Source organism: Diorhabda sublineata, chromosome 1 (genome assembly GCF_026230105.1).
Source record: "Diorhabda sublineata isolate icDioSubl1.1 chromosome 1, icDioSubl1.1, whole genome shotgun sequence".
Lineage (NCBI taxonomy): Eukaryota > Metazoa > Arthropoda > Insecta > Coleoptera > Chrysomelidae > Diorhabda > Diorhabda sublineata.
In genome coordinates, this window is record NC_079474.1 from 13,982,320 (window position 1) to 14,007,201 (window position 24,882).

Genomic DNA, 24,882 nt, shown 5'->3' on the forward strand with positions numbered 1-24,882 from the left:
AAAAACTTTTAAAAATCGAAGTTAGTTATGATTTAATACCTTAATACAAGAAATTCACTATAAAAGTGTGTATATATAAGCAATAATTATTTCAAGAAACCGGAAGAATTTTATAAGTTTCACTTTTAATGGTAACCTAATTTCGGTATGGTCTAGACTTGAGAAATTTGGGCGTCTCCAAAATCTGCCCTTGTGACTATTAGCAAAATAATACTTATTTTATCAAGTACGTTACTCAATTTATCAACATGTAATTTTATGAAAATCAATCGAGCTTATATCTTAGAGCGTCTGTGACATTGAAAAGCAATTTACTTTTAAAATGACAAGCTGAACAGAAAAATTTGAGGATGTATGGAATGCAAACGTCCTTAAAAAAGTGTGTCAAATGCAATCTGTTGCCAGTATTTACCAAGCATGTAGCTACTTACTTTGTTTTCACAATAACGATGTTTAATCACACACTTAAATAAGATAAAAACACCATTTTTATCACAAAGATAGTAAAAATAATTAATAAACAATCACGTCTCACGTCACTTAGAGAAATGTCAACTACAATTGACATCTGTCAAAATATTCAGGGGTGTCCTTCCGTTCTTTAAAAAAAAAACATAATTAGATATATGTATACCATACGGAATCAACATTCGCAATGTTAAAGTTAAATATAAAAGCCGTAATTCTGTAATATGCTAAAAATTCAGTTAAAATTTTTTTATTGAGACATCACGTGAGATTATTTTTGTTGTCAAAACACAACTGTTCGTTTATGCACGGTTCAAGGTTATTCAAAGTCTAAAGGTTGGTGTAACTCATTGTGTTATGCAGAAAATTATGTATATTAAAATATACTCTTCTACTACCCGATAATAGATGTCGGTATAGTCCCCTTAAAACTATTATTTAGTACAATTTACAAACCATCAAATTTTTTTCATTGAAAGTACCAGTAAATAATTAAATCAAACAATAGAAATGGGTTTGCCCAATTTTACACATTAGATTAATTTTTAACGAAAATAGATTTTATTGATTCTACTTTCATTTTAACGAAAAGTTAATTAAGTTAGATATATTTAATAGTTTTTTTTTAATTTTTGTATTAGTTAGAAGAATGGTAGGTCGTTCAGAAATATTTGAAGTACTAAAGAACGTTCTACTTAGTTTATTAATAGTTTATATTGAAAATTTATAGTTAAAGAAAACTGAAAAATCACAGTTTGTTAATGATAAGAAGTATATTATTTAATTCATTATAAGTCACAGATCAAAGTGTCTAAATTGTTATTTTGGAACTTGTTTATTGTGTCGTTGATTAAATAAAGAAATTTTATTTATCTCTTAATGACTCGGATATAGCTAAAAATGACCATCAGGTTAAAAAAAAAGACATTTTAACCTTGAAGTGTACACTATTCCCACACCGAATATCATAAAGTTCGTTCCAACCATCGAACTCGATAAATAATTTTTTACCAAGTTCGATGGTTCCAACCCATCAAAAACCGTTCTGGTGAAGTGACGATTCTGCGCAATAAAGATTATGTGTTCCAACCAACTTAGGCATCGTTTTTGAACCGTTTCCTTGAATATTAACTTGATAGCAAGTACTATTACTAGAACCGTGCATATCCGGATTTGCTCAGAAAATACGTTCCAAGAACGATCCAGATTAGCAAGCTGGAACAAACAAATAATCGTTGCTGCGTTGGTGACTGGACTAGATATCCCATTGCAGTTTTCGTTAAAAAAAGGCATAAACGACGTTCTAACTTCTTAGAATAGTAATCGTTTTTTTCGATATTATCTGTTAGTAGGGTTTGTACAGATGATGACTTGGTATAGGTATAAATAGCCCCGCAGACAGACGTATAAATCACATAATATAATTCCAACCACTGCCCCTGTAGATATCAGCTGATCCGCTCGATAACGTCCCCCGGCAATGTTAGAGATGGAAAGTCACATTTCAAATATTGGCGAAGGAGCTAATCCTATTATTTAAATTATTTTGAAACATTTTGATTCGAATCAATTTAATGAAATATTTAATAATAATATAATATTTTATATACGAGGATATGAATCAGATGAATAAAGTAGTAAGGGATTGGAAAGATTGGAAAAAAATGGATAAAAAGAGAATGAGAACTAAAATTCTAAGACTTTAACGTTCGAAAAGGCATAAGGGGTTATAGAGAAGAAGAAGATGTACGAGATTTGATCAAAAAATACTTATTTTCGAGTCTGAATCTATTGAAATGTGATTATAAAAAAAACCGAATACGGGAGAGACAAAAAGTAATATTGCAATTGATTTTGTTGAGCAACGCATGGTGATGAAATACTCGCGTTTAAAATATTTAACCCTAAAGTAAAATAGGTGAATATGTGAGTTTAAATGTAGTACATATGAATATACAGGTTACCCATTGTCTTGTTTATTATTTCGTTCAATGAGTGTAGTGCTGGAACGAGATTTGATCTATAGTTATAAATCGACGCAAACATCCCACTTATCTTGCTTACACTCAATAAGGCATGGAAAATGTTCATCCGAAAAGATTTTGGACACACAACGCATGTTCAATTCTTTAGTTAAACTATCGATAAAGCAGCCACGTTTAAATTTAGCTGCCCAATATACTACGGTCGTAAATAAAAACTCGATATTCAGTTGTTTTCATTTTCAAACAGAAACTATGTGACAACAATGGCCGAGTTTGACGTCCTCAAGATTGGAAATTACCCTTGTATTTGCAAGGTATCGTATAAGATAACCTCAACCAAGATTAATAGGACTAAGATCGTGATGATATGGTGGAAATCTCATGTATGAATGCATTATTCTATCCTGCAAGAACTATGACTAACCGTTGCTCTCACGACAACTTTTATTAATGTTATCTGACAAAATTTTTACGTACGTTTCGTCCAAGTACATAATTGGTCGATAATCTTAAAGATTTTGTTTTTATTCTTCGTTAAAACATTCTTCACCCACATATCATTTTTCCAACTACACTTTTACGTAGTCCAAGGTCTTATCGTATCTAAATTAAAGTCAATTTGTATTGAAAAGTCGGATAGATGGATAGACAACAAAGATAAATATCCTAAAACTGAGAAGGTACAATGGTTTTCACTAAATCGATACACTACAATCAGTTGTGCAATGATACCGTTCGTGACCCGTAGTAAAATAATCGGATAGGGTCTTTTCCCATGGTCTATAATATATGAAACGTTCCACAACTAATAAATAGTTTAACAATATCCCAATCTATCCAAACAAAATTTTTGTATTCATATTGTACCTGATTAATTTCTCATTTTGTTTGTTATACTTTATCAAAGTATCTTTGACAGATCTGTCAAGAAAAAAAACGTTCGTTATCTTGGCACTGGAAAACGTAAAAATTTGCGATTCGGGCAAAAAAAGAGGGGGATTACGGTAGGTTTTATTAGAATCGATAGAGTCCCATCTCTATTTTACCCCAATCGCATGCGAAGGGTAGGTTCGGAGCGACGTGTCAAACTGCGATAGTATACATATAATGTGGCGAACATGCTACAACCGTCCGTGAAGAAAGTGAAACTGAAACGAAAATGAAGTTAACCCCGCGGCGTTTCGGTCTATTATAGAAACGAATAAACAATCGGTTACTTATCTCTCTGAAAAACAATAGGACGATAAAGCGTCGCTGAATTTATACACCGTGGCCGCGTACAAATACGCTACGATGACGGTGTGGAGCGAGGTTACTGGGATGGATTAGGACAACGCAAAACACAAAGTAAAAGACTATCAAGAAGAGAGGTTGTGTCTCACTTGTTTTCTCTCCTGTTATGAGCGTGGCGCGCGTGAATTAGATACGAATCTACGTGATAATTTCAATTTCGGCTTTTTTTTTCAAATTTTTTGTGTCTGTAATTTTTTTGTATTGAAAAAATAATAAAAAGTGTTGTAATCAACACGACGAGGGATAATTTTACATTGGTTAGTAGTTTTTTTTCTAATTAATTTTTTTTTATTTGTCGTAGTTTATCTTGAATTATTTGTACGATAATAGTATACACAGTGGCAACGTGATTGAAAATGTACATACATTAATTTTCATAATGATTTTTGAACATATATTTTTTTTTAATATTTGAATAATAAAAAAAAGTAAAGAGTGTACGATTTCCGTGGAGTCGCGATTTAACACGGCTTAATTAGGCCAAAATAAATCAAAAATGAAGAATGAAATTTTTTGATATCTCGTTTAGTTTTCGAGATATCGATACTTAAAGTTATAATCAAACGTTAATTCAAAATTCGCTTTATTGAACAGATGGCGTTAAATACTTCGTTTCAAATGAATATTTTATCACTTCAAATTCAATATGAATCTTGTAATTTAATAAAAAAAATTTTTTTATTCAATTTTTATATTATTTATTTAAAAAATAAAAAAATATTTAATGATAGTTTGAATATTTATTTAGCACTTTAATGTAAAAATATCCTATTTCGAGCAAAAAGTATGTTATGATTGCTTCCAAAAGTTATTTATTTTCGTATGTTTTATAATTGAAGGGGCGAGGGAGCGAAGCCCCCCATAAGAAAAAAAAATAATGAAATAAAACTAAAATAATTCTCACGCGAAGAAAAATTTTTTTAGACAAATTGGGCTGTAAAAATTCACGATTTTTGAACTTTTCAAACTCAAAGTGCACAACGAGAAAATTAAGTTAGGTTGATTAGTTGATTAGTTTAGGTTGATATATAAAAATATTAAATAAAAATAAATTTTTCCAACTTCCCGAAAACAAAGCGAGATATCGGAAAATTTTATTCTTCATTTTTGACTTATTTTCGGTCGATTTACAAAATTGTATAGTCAAATGCAGGCGCCATAGAAATCGTACTCGTGCTAAAAAAATTTTCAAATTAATTTATGTATGATTAAAAAACTTTTTCCGTGTAGGTTTTCTTGAAAACCAAATTATTTTGGTAAAATTAGTAAATAATAATATGGATTGTATTTTTAAAACATTTTTTTTCACAAAATGTTAGTTAAATGAATTAAATTAATCTCTTATCTTGTTGTATATTGTTGTATATTAATTTATGATTCTTTCTTATTAAAATTATACAAATTTTCATCAATTTTCGCTAATCTGCATTCAGGGTTGTTCCTACCGGTGGGGTGTTGCGTGTCCATCACGCATGCAACGTGCGGCCGCTAAAAACCGATTTTATACAAATTTAAATTGAAAAAAAAAATAAGTAATTTGAGAATAATACATCTCTGAAAAATGCAAACTATTAACAAAAAACAAACATCACTTTATTGTTAGTAGGAATTCCAATTTTTTTTTGTATTTGTGCAATTTCATTTTCTAGGAGTATTTCATTCAATTTTTTCTACCTCCGTTATAATATCCAAGTTTTTTTTTATCGATTTGCATTCATAAAGAATGTAATTTCTGTGTAGGTCAAAAAGCATGAAAAAAAGTACCGTTGCATTTCATTTTTTCACGCTATTGCGTTAAAAAAAGTGTCATTTTTAACGCCATAAGAAAATTGTTTTATGTGGAAGTCTTCAAAACTTTGGTCGATTTATTCCAAACTGTAAGGCACCCTAAAGGTAAATAACGACGTAGACATCAATAAATACTCGAAATTCATTGCATATTTGAAAAATAAATCAGTTGGTTATAGACCCAAAAAATTTTCTCGTGAAGAAATTAATAAGTTTCTATTGCAAGCTCCAGACGATCATTATCTCATGAATAATGATGTAAATGATACCGGAAATATTTTAATTATCCGTATACCCAAATATTCATTCGCGATATGTCCAACGCGTTCTTTGATATGTTTGAGGTGTCAGCTATCTCAATCAGCTTCACTTTAGGATTATCCGAAATTATTTTGTGGACTTTTTTGATGTTTTCGTCGGTGACTGCCTTTTTGGAGTGTTGACTGCGTACATAATCGTCGGAGGTCGTTTTTTCTCTTCTAAATTCGTCTTCAATGGTTGATTTTCTTGGAGCAAACTCCGAATAACCAAAAATATTTATGCCATCAGCTTATCAGCCGATTCTCCGCGCTTTGAGGTTAGTTCATCATGCTTAATCTACTCGGCTGATTGTCGATTGGACTGCTCAGAATAATCAATGCGCTGTTGTTTTTGATCGATATCGAACTCGCACGACAACTACTTTAAACAAAGCTTCCTTATACCCAAATATTCATTCGCGATATGTCCAACGCGTTCTTTGATATGTTTGAGGTGTCAGCTATCTCAATCAGCTTCACTTTAGGATTATCCGAAATTATTTTGTGGACTTTTTTGATGTTTTCGTCGGTGACTGCCTTTTTGGAGCGTTGACTGCGTACTTAATCGTCGGAGGTCGTTTTTTCTCTTCTAAATTCGTCTTCAATGGTTGATTTTCTTGGAGCAAACTCCGAATAACCAAAAATATTTATGCCATCAGCTTATCAGCCGATTCTCCGCGCTTTGAGGTTAGTTCATCATGCTTAATCTACTCGGCTGATTGTCGATTGGACTGCTCAGAATAATCAATGCGCTGTTGTTTTTGATCGATATCGAACTCGCACGACAACTACTTTAAACAAAGCTTCCTTATACCCAAATATTCATTCGCGATATGTCCAACGCGTTCTTTGATATGTTTGAGGTGTCAGCTATCTCAATCAGCTTCACTTTAGGATTATCCGAAATTATTTTGTGGACTTTTTTGATGTTTTCGTCGGTGACTGCCTTTTTGGAGCGTTGACTGCGTACTTAATCGTCGGAGGTCGTTTTTTCTCTTCTAAATTCGTCTTCAATGGTTGATTTTCTTGGAGCAAACTCCGAATAACCAAAAATATTTATGCCATCAGCTTATTAGCCGATTCTCCGCGCTTTGAGGTTAGTTCATCATGCTTAATCTACTCGGCTGATTGTCGATTGGACTACTCAGAATAATCAATGCGCTGTTGTTTTTGATCGATATCGAACTCGCACGACAACTACTTTGAACAAAGCTTCCTTATACCCAAATATTCATTCGCGATATGTCCAACGCGTTCTTTGATATGTTTGAGGTGTCAGCTATCTCAATCAGCTTCACTTTAGGGTTATCCGAAATTATTTTGTGGACTTTTTTGATGTTTTCGTCGGTGACTGCCTTTTTGGAGCGTTGACTGCGTACATAATCGTCGGAGGTCGTTTTTTCTCTTCTAAATTCGTCTTCAATGGTTGATTTTCTTGGAGCAAACTCCGAATAACCAAAAATATTTATGCCATCAGCTTATCAGCCGATTCTCCGCGCTTTGAGGTTAGTTCATCATGCTTAATCTACTCGGCTGATTGTCGATTGGACTGCTCAGAATAATCAATGCGCTGTTGTTTTTGATCGATATCGAACTCGCACGACAACTACTTTGAACAAAGCTTCCTTATACCCAAATATTCATTCGCGATATGTCCAACGCGTTCTTTGATATGTTTGAGGTGTCAGCTATCTCAATCAGCTTCACTTTAGGGTTATCCGAAATTATTTTGTGGCCTTTTTTGACGTTTTCGTCGGTGACTGCCTTTTTGGAGCGTTGACTGCGTACATAATCATCGTAGGTCGTTTTTTCTCTTCTAAATTTGTCTTCAACGGTTGATTTTCTTGGAGCAAAGCTCGAACAATGTTTATCAAACAAAGCTTTGGCTTCAATAGTAGTTTTTGCCAAGAAGCAGAGCTATATTAACACACGAAATATCGTTTTTATAATTTTTTTCAAAATAACAAAAGTTGCTTGACTCAATATGCCATAATTTACAAACTAATAGTACGACAGCTGTCATATTCATACGTGTGTCTTTTTAAGGTTAGAGTTTATCACATCGATGCAAAACTAGTAGCGACATCTATATGTCAACAAATTTTTCAGCATTCCTAATACATATTTCGTGATATGATGTATGGTGGGTTGTTATTTTTAAAATTACATTGATTCGACAATATTATATAACAACTTATTCATATAGTTATTGTATTTATTGATGAAATAAAAAAAATATAAACGATAAACAAATGGCACAACCTACACTTATTTATGAATGTTATTTAGATTCTGACGGATTAAACATTTTTATGGTTAAATTATATAAAATATAATTTTGATGAAATTCGAAAGATAGTAAAGAAAATGAAAAGGTTTTGTAATTTCAATTAACTTAATATTCTTATGCAAATTATTTATTATTACGAAGTAGGTGGACTTTAAACAAAAATGGATAAGTGACATTTATTATAAAATTATTGTTATGATAAAAACCTTCTGTTGACGATGCAATTAAATATAAATTTATTTACTTAACAGATGCAAATATTTAAAGGTCACTACCGTAAAATATCAGATCTTTATTGATAAAATTGGGCGCGTTGAGGGTTATGGTAAATGCTTTTATTAACATTAAATTTGACTCGAATTAATTTTGATTCATTTATCTTATAAAATATGAAAATGACGACACAAACTTAGGACAGCTCTAGGAAATGAAGAAAATTCAAATAGTTATGAATATTGATGGAATCCTGAAACGCAAAAACTAATTGACAAAAATGAAAATTAAAAACAAACAAAGAACCAACACCTACAGATAATACCTGCACATGAATGGGATATAGAGATAAAAATTGAAAACGAAAAGATACAAGTGAAAGTTTGCACTAAAAATCGGAAATAAAGAATGACAATCAACAAAGACCTGAGAACTGCATCTCCCCAACACTTTTTAAAATATTTGTTCAAGAAATGCGAGGAATGGGGATCATAAACGACAATGACACCTGTTTATACAGGGTGTTACACGGCGAGTTAAAACTATCTGTATATATGACAAAATACTTATAGTAAAATTATGAAAATTTCCATGTTTGGGTTTTCGGATACGATATTTTTAACTAAAATATTTTCAAAGATGACTGTAATTTTGTTATTTTAAATGGAATACCCTGTATATTAATACATTTTTGAAATTAACGTAAAATTTAAGTATACTTTTGTCTGAAAACTTTTTTCGAAAAATGCATACTTTTTGAGTTATTAATTTTTTTGTAAAAAATTTGACCGCTGCAGACCCTTATAAATTATTTTTTTTTTTCGATGATACCCTTAAAGATATGAAAATGACTTCTGTTCGGTTGCTTTCAGTAAATTCAAACGTATTTGAATCTATGTTGAACATTGTTTCATTTTATACCGGGAGTGTATAAAAAGTGTTCAAAGTTTAACTTCATAAATATCAAATTTTATAATTTTTTTAAATAGAACCACCCGGTTTTTTCTATTTTAGTGCATTCAGGGGTAAAAAATAAGTCAAATTCATGTATACTTTCTTATTTCTAAACTTTATCGTTATCCTATTACATCTTTTAGTCGTTTCCGAGATATTTGAGGTTTTAAATTAATATTTTTATATTTTTTAACAAGTTTTGATTTTTTATCTATACTTTTAGTAGGCTTTGTAATAAATGACACTTATTTAACTGTAATTAGTAAATTGATACTTTCGAAAATTGTTAATCAATTTAATAACGAATAAATAAAATTTAGACCACACCTGCATCTCTAAAAATTTACAGAAAACGTTTAATATCTGGATAATGGTAAGGTTTCGGTATAGGTATACATGAATTTGCCTCATTTTTTATCCCTGAATGCATTAAAATAGAAAAAACTGTGTGGTTCTATTTAAAAAAATAAAGAAATTTGATAATTATGAAGTTCAAAATTTGAACAGTTTTTATACACATCCTGTATAAAATGAAAAATTTTTCAACATAGATTCGAATACGTCTGACCTTGCTAAAAGCAACCGAACAGAAACTATTTCTATATCTTTAAGGGTATTCTCCTAAACAAATAATTTATAAGGGTCTGCAATTAATAACTCAAAAAGTATGCATTTTTCGAAAAAAGTATTTAGACAAATGTATACTAAAATTTTACGTAGATTTCAAAAATTTATTAATATATAGAGTGTTCTATTTAAAATAACAAAGTTATAGTCGACTTACGGTAGAACCGGAAGTCAGCCATCTTTGAAACTATTTTAGTTAAAAAGATCGTATCCCAAAACCCAAACTTTAAAATTTTCATGATTTTACTATGAGTATTTTCCCATATACAGGTAGTTTTAACTCGCCGTGGGACATCCCAGTTTGTAATATGTGCAAACTATGGAGATGACTTAAAATACATAAACGGCAAACTAGAGGAAGAATAAGGAAAATGTAGACTACAGATAAACGTAGAAAAGACACAGCACTTGTGTATAGAGAAAAATAGAACGAAAATATAACTACAAAACAGCGAAATTATAACGAGATGTGATAACTATGAATATCTAGGAGTTATTTCTGACGAAGGAGAAGATGATAAAGAATGTAGAATAAACAGAACAAGAAGAATAAGTAAATCTATGGAATACTGAAATAGGAAAACAACGAAAACTGAGAATCTACAATGCAATGATTACGTTGATATATGGACCGGAAACATGGAAAATAAAAGAAAAACTGAAGAAAAAAAAGAAACAACAGAAATGGACGCCTCAAGAAGAAAAAATAGAACGTCGAGGTTACATCGGGTCAGAAATGATGCAATAAAAGAAACTTATAAAGAAAAAAATAATTGATTTGGTACGGGCACGTGCTGAGGATGAGGGAATGGTCCAATAGGTCAAAAACTTCTGAGACAGATAAATATACTTATTTCTTAATCTTCAATTATAATTCTTTCTGTTTTGATCATTTACATTTGAAATATTTTTCATCTCCAACGTGTATACATCAACACGTAAAGCCCAAGAAGTCATCTAAGCTCACGGCCTCTTAATGTTTTAAACAAGTCCATTGAAGCTTTTTGGTCTTACAATATGTGTAGTATGGTAGGATAATTGATAAACGTATGGTCCTTTGAATTTTTTCCTACCTTCATCAGAATCATGCTTTTGATTGAGAATATACGAGAGACCGAATAGACTTTAATGTTAACTTTTTGTAATGATTAAGTTTGTTTATAATCACGCTTTATATATTTCGTTATCAACTTAATCCCAGTACATAAAAAATACTACGTATTGTGTGATAAATCATTGCCAGGATGTTATTCACAATTTTATAATAATTGATGATATAAAAATAAATCTTCAACGTTATATTTACTTATTCTTGAATGTTAGTTTGTTCGAAATTCTCCGAACTTGATTCAAATGGTAATGACATTAAAATTTCGATAGCCGCGGTTTTTAGAAATAGTTATTCTAAATTTTGTTGATTCATATCCACAAATAATAGATTGCAAACACAGATAGTCTATAGTTTGGAATAAATCCAAAGTTTCAAACATAAAGGATGTCTCTTTTTGTTTATGAAATGGCATCTTTTGGTTTTGACCCAAAGTTCAGTCATTAAAACCTTAGTAAAACCATTATTTGGGCTTTGATGTAAAAAAACTGCATTTTCAACATTTCCTATGGATTAATTTTTCCTCGTAGGAATTGTGCCATGGATTTGAATAAATATTAATCTTCATGCTAGATGTGTTACCACCAAGCTCTTTGATCTTGGGGGGAGTTCGATAATCGGTTAATGCTGGTACTAAATTTGTTACTGCTTTCTTGTAGCTTCCATCTCCAGCTAGGTGGATGACCTAAGCGCGCGAACCATCTTCAAGCGTTAAATCTCCACTATTAAAATGATCAAACCAACGCTGTGCCTTTCGCCCATTAACTGTTTCTTTTCCTCATCCCACGTCTGCTTTAAACTTTTGTTTTCAATAATTTCTCAACAATACCCCATAAAAACGTAATGCAAAAAAGTATCAAAAGAAAGTAAAGCAATTGTACCCTTCATAAAATTAGAAACTAGTCTTAACAAATTGCGACATGTTTGAATTGAGGCGAAGGAATTTTCTAATATAATTACCTATACAGGGTATTAGGAAACTTCTTTGCCAAAAGCAAATAAAAGATATTTATATTTATTGTGTTTTATTTTCTAAAACATCATTCATAGTCTCTCCGTTTTGTAGGAAATTTATTTCGTTTTATTAAAAGAATTGTTGTGGAATTAAAAAGTACAATGTATCATTGAATCGAATGTGGTATGCATATGTGATAGCGGGTGACGAGTTGAAGGAATTTTTCTAAAAATAGAATATTTCAACTTATTTTTAAATGGTTTAAACCGGCTTTGTTCATTTCCTAATGGAAATTGTGTATTTGGATTTATGAAAAGAGACTGGAAACAGGGTACAATTTATATTGAGCTGAAGCTAACTTTGAATTTTTAACGTTAAAAATATGATAATTTTATAGATTCATAACATTTTTCTTTGCCAGAATCACTAGTTTAAGATTTTGAACAATAAAAGTAATCCTCTTGTTAACTAACTACACTACGAGCTAAAAGTTTTTGCCCACCCTATAGTTTGTTCCACAACTCAGTCGGGTTAAGGTAGTGCGACTGTGACGGGACTTTTAGTAAATTCTTCCTTTCCGATTCTTTGAAATTCTCTTTCTCAACTTTGAGGAATGCTTGAGGATCAGGCGCTGACCAGAACTTACTACATTTTCTTTCAATATTCTTTTAAAACTTTCTTTCTTCAAAATCCCTTCAATTATGAGCAAGTCTCCAGTCGCCCTTCCTCCAAAAGATCCCCAAACCATCACCGAGTCTTCACTGTGTTTTACAGTCGATGTTCCCTTGACCTAAGCACAAACAGTAACTCTCTCCCAATTTTTTTACCCAATGTAACCTCCTAATTTTATTCTCATGTAATAAAAGAGGTTTTTTCAGTGCCATTCTTCCAAAAAAAAACCTTCTCTTAATCTCCTTTTCATCGTAAAACTACTGGAAGGCAGATCCCTAGATTCGTTAATCAGAGCTGCTATCTCTGGGTCCTTAAAAGTCTTTTATCGCTAAAGTTCCTGGTGGATGCATATTTTTTCACATTTTAGTTCACTATTTCGGGTCTGTCCAGATATTTCTACTCAATAGCCTGTTAGTCCAAATTAATAGACTTGAGATTGAGCCTGGTGACTAGATGGGTCTTGTTCGGGTTGACGTTCAGCTCCACCAACCGACACCATCTTCTTTTATAGTTAAACTTTGTCGAAGGATGTATTCTCGAAGCCTCCCATTGCAAAAATGACTATGTGGTCATGTATCCTCAACTAGCTCAGCTCCCATAAGAATTCATCTACTTCACATGTGGGTATTCTCCATTTAGATTAATAGAAACGATATTTAGTGGAGATGACACTTTCCCTTGTAGTGTGTAGTGGCTAGTAGTTGCGACATTCATCTGGAGGTTATCTCATTTACTCCCCTAGTATTTAATGCTCTTTAATCGCCTCTTCAAAGGCACCTTCTATGTTCAAGAATGCATATCTTCCATTTTATTTGATCGTCAAAACATTGTGAATTTCGTTTGTTAATTTGCACCGATGTAATCTCAGTTTGATATGCATTTGAGAAGGATGGAGCGGTTGACACTGTTGTTACCAAAAGCTACTCTAATTATCTTAAGTAAATGTGGGGTTACTTGGTTAGTCAAGCCATATATGATCCAATATTTTCAAATCTATTTCCCCAATATTGTTTTATAATTCTTCAGCAAGCTGTTTTACTTTTTTCGTAAAATTTTTTTAATAGTATAATAATTTTTTTTCTATCAATACGGCTTCTGTGAACACAGATCAATCGGGAATCTCTGGGAATATGAACTGAAACTATAGAGAATCTAGAGCAAATGGACATATCGAAGGGTTTTGTGAGAATTTGGCATGTCGAGCTGCTAAATAACGACCGATCCATCCAGGTCACTCACGACGAACACACCTCAAAAAGGTTTGAGGTCAATGCTGGTGCTCTATTGGTTTCTAGTTCTATTTTATTCAAAGCTTTCTGCATTCTGATCTCTCTTTCTATCAATACGGCTTCTGTGAACACAGATCAATCGGGAATCTCTGGGAATATGAACTGAAACTATAGAGAATCTAGAGCAATTGGACATATCGAAGGGTTTTGTGAGAATTTGGCATGTCGAGCTGCTAAATAACGACCGATCCATCCAGGTCACTCACGACGAACACACCTCAAAAAGGTTTGAGGTCAATGCTGGTGCTCTATTGGTTTCTAGTTCTATTTTATTCAAAGCTTTCTGCATTCTGATCTCTCTTTCTATCAATACGGCTTCTGTGAACACAGATCAATCGGGGATCTCTGGGAATATGAACTGAAACTATAGAGAATCTAGAGCAATTGGACATATCGAAGGGTTTTGTGAGAATTTGGCATGTCGAGCTGCTAAATAACGACCGATCCATCCAGGTCACTCACGACGAACACACCTCAAAAAGGTTTGAGGTCAATGCTGGTGCTCTATTGGTTTCTAGTTCTATTTTATTCAAAGCCTTCTGCATTCCGATCTCTCTTTCTATCAATACGGCTTCTGTGAACACAGATCAATCGGGAATCTCTGGGAATATGAACTGAAACTATAGAGAATCTAGAGCAAATGGACATATCGAAGGGTTTTGTGAGAATTTGGCATGTCGAGCTGCTAAATAACGACCGATCCATCCAGGTCACTCACGACGAACACACCTCAAAAAGGTTTGAGGTCAATGCTGGTGCTCTATTGGTTTCTAGTTCTATTTTATTCAAAGCCTTCTGCATTCTGATCTCTCTTTCTATCAATACGGCTTCTGTGAACACAGATCAATCGGGAATCTCTGGGAATATGAACTGAAACTATAGAGAATCTAGAGCAATTGGACATATCGAAGGGTTTTGTGAGAATTTGGCATGTCGAGCTGCTAAATAACGACCGATCCATCCAGGTCACTCACGACGAACACACCTCAAAAAGGTTTGAGGTCAATGCTGGTGCTCTATTGGTTTCTAGTTCTATTTTATTCAAAGCTTTCTGCATTCTGATCTCTCTTTCTATCAATACGGCTTCTGTGAACACAGATCAATCGGGAATCTCTGGGAATATGAACTGAAACTATAGAGAATCTAGAGCAATTGGACATATCGAAGGGTTTTGTGAGAATTTGGCATGTCGAGCTGCTAAATAACGACCGATCCATCCAGGTCACTCACGACGAACACACCTCAAAAAGGTTTGAGGTCAATGCTGGTGCTCTATTGGTTTCTAGTTCTATTTTATTCAAAGCTTTCTGCATTCTGATCTCTCTTTCTATCAATACGGCTTCTGTGAACACAGATCAATCGGGAATCTCTGGGAATATGAACTGAAACTATAGAGAATCTAGAGCAATTGGACATATCGAAGGGTTTTGTGAGAATTTGGTATGTCGAGCTGCTAAATAACGACCGATCCATCCAGGTCACTCACGACGAACACACCTCAAAAAGGTTTGAGGTCAATGCTGGTGCTCTATTGGTTTCTAGTTCTATTTTATTCAAAGCTTTCTGCATTCTGATCTCTCTTTCTATCAATACGGCTTCTGTGAACACAGATCAATCGGGAATCTCTGGGAATATGAACTGAAACTATAGAGAATCTAGAGCAATTGGACATATCGAAGGGTTTTGTGAGAATTTGGCATGTCGAGCTGCTAAATAACGACCGATCCATCCAGGTCACTCACGACGAACACACCTCAAAAAGGTTTGAGGTCAATGCTGGTGCTCTATTGGTTTCTAGTTCTATTTTATTCAAAGCTTTCTGCATTCTGATCTCTCTTTCTATCAATACGGCTTCTGTGAACACAGATCAATCGGGAATCTCTGGGAATATGAACTGAAACTATAGAGAGTCTAGAGCAATTGGACATATCGAAGGGTTTTGTGAGAATTTGGCATGTCGAGCTGCTAAATAACGACCGATCCATCCAGGTCACTCACGACGAACACACCTCAAAAAGGTTTGAGGTCAATGCTGGTGCTCTATTGGTTTCTAGTTCTATTTTATTCAAAGCTTTCTGCATTCTGATCTCTCTTTCTATCAATACGGCTTCTGTGAACACAGATCAATCGGGAATCTCTGGGAATATGAACTGAAACTATAGAGAATCTAGAGCAATTGGACATATCGAAGGGTTTTGTGAGAATTTGGTATGTCGAGCTGCTAAATAACGACCGATCCATCCAGGTCACTCACGACGAACACACCTCAAAAAGGTTTGAGGTCAATGCTGGTGCTCTATTGGTTTCTAGTTCTATTTTATTCAAAGCTTTCTGCATTCTGATCTCTCTTTCTATCAATACGGCTTCTGTGAACACAGATCAATCGGGAATCTCTGGGAATATGAACTGAAACTATAGAGAATCTAGAGCAATTGGACATATCGAAGGGTTTTGTGAGAATTTGGCATGTCGAGCTGCTAAATAACGACCGATCCATCCAGGTCACTCACGACGAACACACCTCAAAAAGGTTTGAGGTCAATGCTGGTGCTCTATTGGTTTCTAGTTCTATTTTATTCAAAGCTTTCTGCATTCTGATCTCTCTTTCTATCAATACGGCTTCTGTGAACACAGATCAATCGGGAATCTCTGGGAATATGAACTGAAACTATAGAGAGTCTAGAGCAATTGGACATATCGAAGGGTTTTGTGAGAATTTGGCATGTCGAGCTGCTAAATAACGACCGATCCATCCAGGTCACTCACGACGAACACACCTCAAAAAGGTTTGAGGTCAATGCTGGTGCTCTATTGGTTTCTAGTTCTATTTTATTCAAAGCTTTCTGCATTCTGATCTCTCTTTCTATCAATACGGCTTCTGTGAACACAGATCAATCGGGAATCTCTGGGAATATGAACTGAAACTATAGAGAGTCTAGAGCAATTGGACATATCGAAGGGTTTTGTGAGAATTTGGCATGTCGAGCTGCTAAATAACGACCGATCCATCCAGGTCACTCACGACGAACACACCTCAAAAAGGTTTGAGGTCAATGCTGGTGCTCTATTGGTTTCTAGTTCTATTTTATTCAAAGCTTTCTGCATTCTGATCTCTCTTTCTATCAATACGGCTTCTGTGAACACAGATCAATCGGGAATCTCTGGGAATATGAACTGAAACTATAGAGAATCTAGAGCAATTGGACATATCGAAGGGTTTTGTGAGAATTTGGCATGTCGAGCTGCTAAATAACGACCGATCCATCCAGGTCACTCACGACGAACACACCTCAAAAAGGTTTGAGGTCAATGCTGGTGCTCTATTGGTTTCTAGTTCTATTTTATTCAAAGCTTTCTGCATTCTGATCTCTCTTTCTATCAATACGGCTTCTGTGAACACAGATCAATCGGGAATCTCTGGGAATATGAACTGAAACTATAGAGAGTCTAGAGCAATTGGACATATCGAAGGGTTTTGTGAGAATTTGGCATGTCGAGCTGCTAAATAACGACCGATCCATCCAGGTCACTCACGACGAACACACCTCAAAAAGGTTTGAGGTCAATGCTGGTGCTCTATTGGTTTCTAGTTCTATTTTATTCAAAGCCTTCTGCATTCTGATCTCTCTTTCTATCAATACGGCTTCTGTGAACACAGATCAATCGGGAATCTCTGGGAATATGAACTGAAACTATAGAGAATCTAGAGCAATTGGACATATCGAAGGGTTTTGTGAGAATTTGGCATGTCGAGCTGCTAAATAACGACCGATCCATCCAGGTCACTCACGACGAACACACCTCAAAAAGGTTTGAGGTCAATGCTGGTGCTCTATTGGTTTCTAGTTCTATTTTATTCAAAGCCTTCTGCATTCTGATCTCTCTTTCTATTAATACGGCTTCTGTGAACACAGATCAATAGGGAATCTCTGGGAATATGAACTGAAACTATAGAGAATCTAGAGCAATTGGACATATCGAAGGGTTTTGTGAGAATTTGGCATGTCGAGCTGCTAAATAACGACCGATCCATCCAGGTCACTCACGACGAACACACCTCAAAAAGGTTTGAGGTCAATGCTGGTGTTCTATTGATTTCTAGTTCTATTTTATTCAAAGCTTTCTGCATTCTGATGTCTTTTTCTATCAATACGGCATCTGTGATCTCAGATCAATCGGGGATCTCTGGTAATATGAGCTGAAGATCTACTCGACAAAACTGTAAACTTGATCTACAGCTTATCTATATAGTATCTTCACAAAAATTTTAAGACCAAAGAGCTATTTACTCCTTAACAGCTTCTAGTCCTCTCGAGCTCCAGATTCGTCTAACTTTGGAATATTGCTCCTACATTTGGAGCTAGATTGCCAAGCATACCCTGAGATTGCTCAACTTGAAACAAAACAAAGCAATTTGACTTTTAGGCGATCTGGAGTTGACCTGGACAGTTTAGAACATAGAATAAAGGTCTTTGACTTGATTCTGTATTACCAAATGCTCTTCTGAACTGTACATAATTCCATCTAGAGCAGGTTACTTGAGCTTGCTCTAACTTGGATGTACTAATTCAAATCATGTTTTTTTTTAAATTTTGTGTTACGTTTTGGTGTCACAAAATATATTTGTAATTTTCTTTCTTCTTGTATGCTCTGTTTGGTTTTTGCCTATTGGGATATTTATTTATTCTTTAAGTAATTTTAAAGCCTAACCTGGTTCTAAGTCAAGACATAATTGTGGTAATCATGACGGGATTATATCAATTCATTTACTCTTTAAATAGACAGCAGCTACTATAAGCAAAAAAAAAATAATAGGCCAGGTATTTAAGCTTTTCCCCTCTGAATTATTTAATGCAACACCGATTTACTTGAAATTTTGACAGATAACAGGTGTGTATTTGAAAAGCGAGATCTACATGGTGTCGAAGTGATTATTTTTCATTCAAAATAATCGAAAGATCAGCAAATTTAAAGTAAACAATAAAGTTTTTTCTCCAGATCAATAGTTTTTGAGTTATTCACAATTGAAAAGTACGATTTCTTGTCAAAAAACGCATTTTTCAATAGTTTTTTTCCGTATAACACTGTAATGATGCATTTTATCGAAAAAAGTGTAATGAACAAAAATGAAGCGTATAAAAAAACAAAGAAATTAAGCTATATTTTAAGATCTTGATGTTCTACCTAAAGCAAGTTATAGATACTTGAATAGCTTTTGTTTTACATAATTGAGCATTTAACCTCAAATAACGGGAAAATGGTACATTTTTCAACAAAAAGTTATCGAATACTTTTTAAAGAGCTCAAATGATAATTGATAAAAGTCGTTTCGACTGAAATTTCAGTGAGATATGATGTAAAATAGTTAAAATTAAAAAAAAGTTGCACTAAAACTGATGACATTCCATTGAAAATCAAAATTAAATTTATTCCTTGTACCAAATACTTTATTTGGATGTTATTTACGATATCTGAAAGTTTGGCTGATTAGAAATGCAAAATTTGGGAAAAAAATGAGGATTAAATAATATTTTTTTTGAGTTTTCCAAAAATTTTTTTTGCTCAATTTTTCTCTATAACTATAAGAGATACAAAAACTAATAAACAATCAAATTAAAGAATTTTTCATGACGATTATTTTGCTTTTTAATTTTTTCTTGTACCATAAAAATTGACGGAGTTATAACCAAATTAATCTGTCACTATAGTGCAAGGATTGCTTATCCACAGCCCTTTGACCCTTTATTAATAAAATGTGGAGGGTTTCAAGGCCCTTCTAACAAACATAATCTTGTAGCCCTGAAAATTATCTTCAAAATGGTTTTTTGTAGGATGTGATAGCTTTAAAATTAATGTAGTTACATAAAAAATAAGAATTTGAAATTTTTGTTGTGAATTATAGGATATGAAAAAGTTTCAAATTTTGGCGCACAGATTTTTTCTGTTGATGTTAAGTTGTCTGTAGGTACATTTGAGAGTACCAAGAGATGATATAGTTACAATCTTAATAAAGGGGTGGTTCTTAAGGGGTGTCAGGGTGTAGAGAATGAAAAATCACTTCGTGTTTGGACAATACTCTTGAATACCAAAAGAGTTAGGGGTTGACAGAGTATAGACAATTAAAAATTACTTTAAGTAGAGACAAGAAACTTTGATACCAAAAAGAATGTAAAATCTAAAAGTCGGCAGTCATTAGATTTATTTTTATTTCATTCTCTGCAAAGGGGTAGTTTTTAAGGGTTGAATAATAAGAATTAATAACCAATTAAATTTTATTAAATCGCTATGAATTTTTCACAGTAAAAATGAAATTGCAATGTTTCAAAACGTTAAAAGATTTTTATCCTATATTATTTTCATCATAAGGGTAGTTTTTAAAGATTTTTAAGCGTTGATACTTCATAATATATAAATTTTCTATTATACAATATGTTAAGATATTTATGCTCCATAAACGAAAAGCATTTGAATTGAAAAAAAGTAGGAAAAACTATAATATTTGTATTCTTCGATAAGGGGTGGTTTTCAACTCTTAAAAAAAATTTGCACACCTTGCGACCCTGTAGATCTTGATATGGAGGGTGAGATGAGCTTAATTCTAAATTTTCGGGAAAATCGGAGCTGCATTGAAGAATTCGGAGGTTCGACACCATTTTTTTGAGCTTGAATGCCTGCACTAAAAGTAGATAGTAAACATTATAGACTATTAATTTTTATTTGCGAGTGAGTTAAAAAACTAGATATTCAATTTATTTGCGAGATTGAATTATAAAACGGCTTTAACTGTTTACGTAATGATATACTGAACTTTTTATGATCTTTACAAATGAATGTAAGGAATGGGAATCAACTTTTTTATTTTATATTCGCTAGGTATCCTTGTTGAATGTTGATAAGATAACGAACGTGTCTCCGTCAAGCAAATAATGAAACATGTTTATTATTAAAAATTTTCAAGTTTATACGTTGTGGATTATGATTATACTGTAAGGCGGATCTTGATATTTATTTTGACTAATGAATGTTGTCGATTCATCATCATTTTTTTCCGCTATTTTCACTGTTAAGAAAACGAGGTTTTTCCTTAATACTACGTGATGAATATGCTATAATCATAAAAGATATCGATTTTACGTCTATATCAATAGATAAAGTATTTTTTTTTGTAATTATTATTGACATTTCGACGTAGGTAATTTGGGTGTTATCATTGACAGTAAGCAAAAAATCAGTGATAAGTTTGGCTGGTAGATCTATAGAACTAGCAGATCTTGAATTTAGATACTTAGCTATTCGAAAGCAAAAAATATTTTATTAAAGAGAAAATAATTATCCTGACCAACAGGTATACGGTGTGGAACAACCTAAACTAACCTAACCTAACCAAATGGAATAAATTCTTGAATAAAAACTAGTTATTTGTATGCCAAGGACTGAAAGTGCTACTTTGCTGGACGAGTATGAAAATTGTGAGACGAGCGAAACGAGGCGAGCAACAGACGAGTCCAACAAAGTAGTATTTGAGCCGCGGCGTACACAACATTTTTTAGACGACGCATAAGAATGTAACAAGAATTCAATTATATTTTCTCTGGTTAAAGTTTTTGATTTTTTTGCAGTGTACCCTTTGTTCTATTTCTTCAGGAAATTTTATGAGTTTTGGATATTTGTTGATGTGGACATCTTGTTTTATTGCGAGAGACACCACTTCATAAAGAGCTCGTACGGTTTTTCATACATTGCACGAGATTTATCCGGTAACGAATTAAGAACGGACTCATTGCTTTTTTCGGTGAAGTTTTATTTTTCATAATCATTCATTGTTATTCATTAATTTAGACAAAACTTCGGATAAAACAAATAATTTCAGAAAATTAAAAATTTAAGGTTATGCAAAATCCTCGAAGTGTCAACTGTCAAGTGGTTAGAGTCACTCCAGAACGTTCCGAAAGTGTTTTGCAGTACGGAACTGTCACTTTCACTACATGGAACACTCAAAACGCAACTTCCGGTATGTAAATGAATACAGAACGAACAACTTTCGAATGGCGTCGTCTAAAAAGAAAATAATTATCCTGAAAAAATTATAAATAGCGTATTCGAAAAAAGGATAAATAGATACTACTATTTTTTTTCTCATTTCTCATTAATGTATTATTTTTTTGTTCAATCAATCCAATCAACAGTACACTGTCTTGCCCTTGCATTGTGGAATCTCATACAGCGCTCGTTCTCCCTTTTACCTACATATACATACACTCCAAAACTTCCATGGCCCGTGAGAAACTGGGTGATCCCACACTCTTACATCTCCAATCAGTCTATTCGTTGATTGGACTTTTTCTGTCTCAATATGTTACATTCTCTGCCATTTATTTATTATTTCCATTCTGATTGCTTTTCGTACTGGTCACAACTTGTAGGACAGTCCTATAAGCACTAGCAATGACTTGGATAACTGAAACCGTAATAAGTGTGCAAACAAGGTGTTTGTAAACTCTTTCAATCATATAATCTCTTGTCGTGCGTATATTGATGTAAACGAGATTTTTCTTTCGGTTCAACAAATATAAATCTAAGCTAGTTAGGTCTGGAAACTTGGGTGGCCGGGCGACCATTTATATTGTATGAACTGTCTCGACGAATGGCTGAGGGTATGTCTTCTAAAATAAGTGGTAGTTTGGTTATAACAATAAAAACTTGATAATTAATACTGTTTATTTCTTAATCATATAAGAAACATTAATGTCAATGTAGATGTTCAAAATGCTCGCCATGAATGTCTATACCAGCTGATCTAGTGTAGAAATGTCTTCTAACGTTCCTCAACATTTCAGGTATCTTTTTAAATCATCTAAATGGATGGGTTTAGTTTTGTATATAATCCTCTTGACATATCCTCTCAAACAAAGTCTAATAGCTTAGATCAGGATTTCGCGCTGGCCATTCTCTAGATCCGCGCCTCCCTATTCACCGATATGGAAAAATTTAGTTCAGGTATTGTCGGACATTAATTTGGACGATGCTTTATCTTGTTGAAACCATATTATAGTAGCAGGAACTTGTGAGTTTGCTGGATCAGGATATAAGCTAGAACGATTTTATTTTGGAGCAGCTCCAAATCTACGATATGATTTCCAACAATTCCTTTGTAATTTTTTTCATTAGTTACCAAAGTTTTTAAACTTATCTTAAAATTCAACTCATTTCCAGCGATGTTTTCAGAGTTATGTTTTTTTATTTTGTAACCATTAGAGATACACTTTTCAAAATTCAAAATATTCATTTATTATGCATAATTTTTGTTTACAAAGTTTTCCGATGCTCTCCCAAATCGAATGCACTCTAGATACGTTTTACTGCTCAGAAATTTTTCTTAGAAATTTTTATTTCATCGCTTTTAAATAAAATTTTCTTTTAATTAGATAAGTTTCTTAAAAAATAAATTTTTAGGTCAAAATAGAAAACACAATGTTAAAATAATATAATCAAATAATGTTGATTTTTTTAATCCATAGTGAAAAGGTCAAACTGCGATGTTGACACGACTTTTGCATTACATCTATCGATAAATATAATGTATGTACATTTAAACATACACAAAATTGGCAGGTTCAAATTACAGTACAGCTCATAAACAATCCTGCAAATAATACACCGCATTTCGATTCTTATATAAAAAATTTAAATATTGCGCATCTGTTATTTACAGCAATATTAACAATAGCAGCGCTTCTTCTTCGCCTTAAAAATCATCTTTAAATCCTCTTTAATTACTTGATACAAAGTAACGCCATTTTGACAAATTATCACAGAGGACGGAGTATTTGAGATAAACTTTTGGCTTGATGATTAAAAAAATCCCAAAGTTCTATTTCCGATATTAAGCGGGTGCGTCTTGGCACGCTTTCCGTCAGTGGTTAAGGAATCAGTTTACCTGTGTAGCGGATAGCCTAACTTCGTGGCTCACCTTTTAACTAATTAGTTGTTGGTTGCAATACCGAGAAATTGAACTAACAATAAAAAAATTACATATTTCACCTTTTTTATTGTAAATTAAATAAAATTGTTGTAATTAACATTTATATAAATTAAATTAAAATTATATTTACAATTAATAGTAGATTTATTTACTAAAATTAATATAACAAAATTTATATAAATTCAGTTAAAATTATATTTACAAACAATACACTTATGTACTAAAATTACAACTCCATATTTTTATGATAGCTTACGAAAAAGTCAATTAAGCACAAGTGGGGTTTAATAAGACAGGCCGGGTCGGGGTTTTTCTCTAAGGGATGTTCATTATTATATCGTATTCTAACTTAGATTAGAAAAAGTGAGAATGGGATACAGTGAAATCAGAAACAATAAAAACATATATCCCAAATATATCCCAAAACTTGAAAAATAACTAAAAAAAAACAAAACAAAGAATTTAAAAATGATTATAATTCTAAAAATGGTCTCAAAAATAAATGTTTGGTCCAATTTACAAGAATCTTTATATACACCTTGCGAATTTATTTATCAAAATAGTTTTATAAAATAGACTGAACGAAATGTTGAAATTAAGTATTTTTAATTAGAAAAAAAGTCAATTTAAGTGAACGATTTAGTTATTTAATTGTCATATTTGTTTTTCAACATGATTTTACTTATACACAGGTGGAATGTAAAACTAATAGCTATAACAAAAGTATAATCCACGAAAAATATGGTTCACTTACCTGAAATTCAATTTAAAGAAGGCATATTTTCACTTTTCCGAATTTGAAACGGTACTGGCACTGTTTATTCGAGAATCATGGGTGTACAAAGCTGAATCCTTTGGTTGCAACGGATAGTTTTGTGTCGAGTCGTATAGTGAAGGGAAACGTGCGCGCCGACACGCGTACCGTCAGTGGTTAAGGAATCGAAGAGTGCGCCGGCACG

The 24,882-nt window shown here is 33.0% G+C and overlaps 2 protein-coding genes across 3 annotated transcripts in view; one reads left to right on the forward strand and one right to left on the reverse strand.

Moving 5' to 3' along the window:
* Nucleotides 1–764, reverse strand: part of LOC130449322 (myotubularin-related protein 3) — a 30,655-nt gene extending 29,891 nt beyond the window's left edge. The window contains exon 1 of one of the 2 annotated variants that reach the window (XM_056787071.1): nt 432–764. The gene's annotated coding sequence lies outside the window, so the exon portion shown is untranslated. The remainder of the gene's footprint in view (nt 1–431) is intronic. The other variant, XM_056787080.1, reaches the window with a different exon arrangement.
* Nucleotides 765–3,548: 2,784 nt separating this feature from the next.
* Nucleotides 3,549–24,882, forward strand: part of LOC130449345 (GAS2-like protein pickled eggs) — a 97,092-nt gene continuing 75,758 nt past the window's right edge. The window contains exon 1 of the mRNA XM_056787117.1: nt 3,549–4,003. The gene's annotated coding sequence lies outside the window, so the exon portion shown is untranslated. The remainder of the gene's footprint in view (nt 4,004–24,882) is intronic.